Below are 5,231 nucleotides of genomic sequence, written 5' to 3' on the forward strand. Positions count from 1 at the left end.
CCAGACCCAGTTTGTCAAGTCCACCTGCTTAACCCTCCTTCCTGTGGGTTTTCTTTCCACCTCCAGAACACAGCCTCATGGTTCACTGCTGGCTTGTAAACACAGTCTTCTCTCTAGTTCCACCACCTCCAGTTTCTCCCAACTTTCAATCCACCCTGGACAATGGCACCAGATTAATAAATATTCCAACACACTGCTCAAAACAATTACTTTCCTAGGGTGCCTGGGTGGCTCAGTCAGTTAAGCGACTGACTCTTGATTTTGGCTCAGGTCATGATCTCACGGTTTGTGAGTTTGAGCCCCACATCGGGCTCCACGCTGACAGCAAGGAGCCTGATTGGGATTCTCTCTCTCCCCCTCTCTCTGTGTTCCTCTGCTGCTTGTGCTCATTCTGTCTCTGTCTCTTTCTCAAAAACAAATAAATACTAAAAAATTATTACTTTCCCAAGGCAACCCACCTAATGAGTAGGACACAGATTTGAGCCCAATCTACTCCTGAGTCTATATTCATAACCACAAGCCTGTGCTATCTCCGTATCAATGCTTGGACTTGAAATTCAAAATCCTTCATGATCTGACCCCCTCTACCTATTCAAGCTTTCCTTCTGCCAGACCTATATATCAGTATTTGATTTACTTGCACTTCCTAACATAAGCTTTCTTTATCCTTCAGGATTCTTTCAGCTATGAGTAACAAAACACTAACTCAAGTGGCTTAAACAGTAAGGGGATTTATTATCTCATGTAACAAGTCCAGAGCTGGAATAGTTCCAGAAGCATTTGATATCACATTTGAACAATAATCCTAAGACCCAGATTTCCTCCATCTTCCCTCCACTTTGCTCTATTCAACATGATCTCATGTGAACTCTCTCTGTGGTTCCAAGATGGTACCTCAGTTCTAGAAAGCACGGATACAACCATATCCAATAAAAGTAAAGACAGCAGCTATACGGTGCACCATGATTTGAGTGAAGAATCTTTTCCCATACCCCACACCTGTACCCCAGCCTTTCCCACCAGACTTCCCTTGACATTTCATTGGCCAGAGCTTTATCACCATCACCGAATAATTTGTAAACAAACCACCATGAAGCCAGATACATTTAGAGGCTTCCAACACTTGTGAGATATGTCCACAGTGAAAATTACATTGTACATCCCAACTCACTACATGCATAAACACATTTCATAATTCATATATAAAATGCAAACGAAAGTTTTACAAAATAAAATACATCCTTACTATGTGATGCGTTCAGATATTTTCTATTTTATTTTATTCTCTAAACTACTCTACTCCTTTAATCAAAAACAAACAAAAAACCCACTAAATTGGTTTTGCAGCTCCCTAGTAGACTGACTGTTACCTGCACTTCAAAAAACACTGGCTTCTACTAATGAGAATTTACTCAAGTATTGTCAGAGAGAGGTGAACTCAAGAATATCATCGAGTCAGTATGGTGAAAGGGGAAATGACTCTTTTAAAGACAGCCAATCCTTTCTCATTTTTGTGTGTCTTAGATTATATATTTATCATTTGCCCACACATACGACACCCCTCACGCAACATTCATTTGCTAACATTGGGATGTTTCAAACTTGGGCTGCTTCAACGCACTGCTGAAAAGGCTGGGGTTTTTATTTAGAAAAAACTGACATCCTGCGGTAGTTTGTAAGTCACAGAAAATAAATCAAGCATTTTTTTTTTAATTTCAAGATCTAGTTTCTTTTGATGATACAAGTAGGGTAAAAGGTCATGGGAGTTCAATTAATTTACTTTAAAATGCTCCTTTTAAATGATGCCCAAGGAATAAATCACCAAAGATTAATCTGGAAAAACCGAGTCTCTCCCTCTTGTTTGGGATGTCTTAAGATCTGAGAACAGCTGGCCCCATCTCTGTTCTCTCTTCTCCTGATTCATCTTGCCCGTGATCCCAGGGAGAGGTCACCCTGGGGCCCTAAATAATATGAGCCTGCACACAGAGACTGCCACTTTCTCCCTGCAACTACCTTACCCTTAAGAACCCTGCCAAGCTCAGCAAAGGCTTTAAAGGAACTGGGCTTTGTACCCAGATCTGCTTTTCACCCCCTGTGCCTGGCTCTTCACACATCCATGATCATTTATATTTTTACAGTAACACCTTGGTGTGTCCAAGGTTCCTGAGCATCTGTTAGGAATAAAACATGGTGCAAGGCTACAGGGAACCCCACATGGATAAGCCATGATGCCTATTCTTAAGTGACTTGGAATCGAACACAGGGCCTAATCCTGCAAACAGCTATCTAAACAGAAATTTAATAGTGGAAGTTTCCAAGAAGGGATGTTCGCTAACATTTGGGGAGTGCCAAGAGCCAGATACGGAGTTAGGCCATTTATTTAAACTACCCTCATCAAAAAGCTATACCTCGGGGTGCCTGGGTGGCGCAGTCGGTTAAGCATCCGACTTCAGCCAGGTCACGATCTCACGGTCCGTGAGTTCGAGCCCCGCGTCAGGCTCTGGGCTGATGGCTCAGAGCCTGGAGCCTGTTTCCGATTCTATGTCTCCCTCTCTCTCTGCCCCTACCCCGTTCATGCTCTGTCTCTGTCTGTCCCATAAATAAATAAAAACGTTGAAAAAAAATTAAAAAAAAAAAAAAAAAGCTATACCTCTTTTGCAGTATTATCATCTCTGTTTTGCAGATGAGGAAACTGAGGCTCAGAGAATCCTAGTAACTTTTCCAGTGGCACATGATTAGTAAGCAGTGAAGCCCAAGGGCAGAGATCCTTTAGATTCCAACGTTTAGTGTTTTCTCTGGCATTTTCTCTGAGTCCACAGGCAAAAGAGAATTTTCCCCAGAGGAAAGGAAGGCATATTTGAAATGTGCTTTGAAAAAGAAAGATGTGTTTCCCAGTGATAGGGGGCAGTGCGGGGTGCTGGGTACAGAAGGCAAGGCTTCAATGAGTTTTGCAGGCTGGCAAGGGCAGGTTGGGTTCAGGGGATGCTAAACAGTGCAGGTTGGTTGCTATGTGAGGTGTGAGAGACCTCACAAAAGAAAGCAAATCTAGAAAAGTTGCTAAATTCAATTCCCCCAGTTTTTATAATCCAGTAGACATTGCCAAAGGAGGAAGGGCCTTCTGCAGCTTAACTGTTTAGATTGTAAGTCAGGGGGGCTGGGGGGCATACTGGAAGGGCCATACAGAACAGGAACCTGATGTTGTATTCCTTCACAATGCTCAGAACAAGAGCTCGGTGCTTTGCAGCTAGGAGGTAAACTGCACTTTACCTCAAATGAATGAACGACAGACAAACAAAGGAGGTTTTCCTGCTCTCTCTTGCCATGTTGTTTAAGAGGTGGGTCAGGGTGGGGTGCCTGAGTGGCTCAATCGGCTAAGCATTGGACTTCAGCTCAGGTCATGATCTCATGGTTTGTGAGTTCGAGCCCCACGTTGGGCTCTGTGCTGACAGCTCAGAGCCTGGAGCCTGCCTCAGATTCTGTGTCTCCGTCTCTCTCTGCCTCTCCCCCGCTCACACTCTGTCTCTGAAAAATAAAGAAACATTTAAAAAAAAAAAAAAAAGAAAGAGAAGAAATGGGTCAGGGTGTGCTGTTGGACAATGGGGACAGGGACAGGGACTGACAGAGCAGAACTCAGGGCAAGCTTGACTCGTCCCTCTATACCAGCCTCCAGATGAGTGAGCTAAACGATATGGCCTTTCACTGCTTCTCTGGTTTGGCAGAAGTGATGTGCTGGAGGGCAGAAAGTATTCAAGAGAGAACAGACAGAAGGTAGAAGAGGCAAACGTCCTACAGGATTGGCAGTAGGATCTCCATAGCCAATAACCCCCTGGCTCATGCTACCATACCTCTGAGCCACATTTTTTTACACAACAGCCCGGTATTTTCCTTTGGATGAAGGAAGAAAGAAACCTAAAATTCTGGCTGTGGGTTACTTTCTGCCTTGTGGGTTAGGTGACAAGGAGGTGACACTGGTGTGGAAATTTAGCAGCATGGTGCACCACAGTCGGGAAGCAGCTTTGTGCCAAAGCTCGGTTTCAAAGACTTTGCAAGTTGTTAATATATAAATTCCAAGCAGGAAGAGGCTCCAATGTGTGGCAGAACAGTTTTGCAAGTTTAGTTGGCTCGGCTTTACAGCCAGATAAAAATGGGCCCCCTTGAAGCCACAGTCACAACCTGAGCAAGTGAAGCCCAAACTGTGAGGGCAGTGAGGCGAAAAGGGACACAAAGGGGACACAAGAGATGGAGGGAACGTCAAACTTAGAGATACACCTGCTTCTGATACGGTGAAGGCCCTGAATGCTTAATAAATGGTCATGGTAATGGCAATAGCAGGAGTTACAGTCACATTAAACAGGAAGTTGCTGGTGCCAGTTTCTGTTAATAATGCTCAGTGACACCTTCCATTGGCCTTTATCTGCCAATCACGATGCAGGATGAAGGCATGCTGGCTACATTTAAGGTAGCAGAGGTTAGGGGGAAAATCTCAGAGATTTTCACGCTAGTGTTACCCAATAATTAGAAACACAGATATCGGATGCCGTGGCCTTGGATGAGTGTCACAAGGTTTGTGACTCTGATCTCATGAATAGGATGACTCCAGGTGCACCACAGTAAGTATTCTGGGTTTAATCCTGCAGCGATGTCCTTTTAAGAAGTATTACAATCTGGGGGCACCTGGGTGGCTCAGTCAGTTAAGCATCTGACTTCAGCCCAAGTCATGATCTTGTGGTTTGTGAGCTGGTGCCCTGCCTCGGGTGAACTGAGCCCAGCTTGGGGTGATCCCGGCTTCTCTCTCTCTCTCTCTCTCTCTCTCTGCCTTTTGCTCACTTGTGCCCTCTCTCTCTCTCTCAAAAAAGAAAAGGCACAGTAAATCTGGAAGAGCATGGTAATAGCCAGTATAGGACCCTTGTGTTGAGTTACCATGTAGCCGAAACTGTCACATGCTCACCTGCAGAGAAGTAAAATGTCAATTTCAACCTGCAGTGAGGGAAAACGTTCAGTTTGTAAAAGTCAGATAGGGTCTTCCAAGGTTGTTAAGGTGAACGTATATTACTTTATTAAGATACAGCGCCGTATTAATTGACACATTTGTTCATAAAGCAGGAGATATTTTCATTTACATCAAAACAATGGAACTAACATTAAAAACTGTTTTGAAATCAAAAGAATCCAGTGTCAGAGGCTAAGTGCACCAATGTGGTCCATAAACACTTATGCCCTTTCTATCTTCT

The 5,231-nt window shown here is 43.9% G+C and overlaps 1 long non-coding RNA gene across 1 annotated transcript; it reads right to left on the reverse strand.

Annotated features, from left to right (window-relative positions):
• Positions 1–711: 711 nt before the first annotated feature.
• Positions 712–4,849, reverse strand: LOC147581155 (uncharacterized). Its single transcript, XR_015251486.1, has 2 exons — positions 2,651–4,849; positions 712–2,408 (listed from the first exon to the last, which is right to left on the reverse strand). It is a non-coding gene; the product is annotated as an uncharacterized LOC147581155 (long non-coding RNA).
• Positions 4,850–5,231: the final 382 nt, after the last annotated feature.

This window comes from Puma concolor, chromosome B2 (assembly GCF_028749965.1).
Source record: "Puma concolor isolate L17-30 chromosome B2, mPumCon1.1.hap2, whole genome shotgun sequence".
In the NCBI taxonomy this organism is placed as follows: domain Eukaryota; kingdom Metazoa; phylum Chordata; class Mammalia; order Carnivora; family Felidae; genus Puma; species Puma concolor.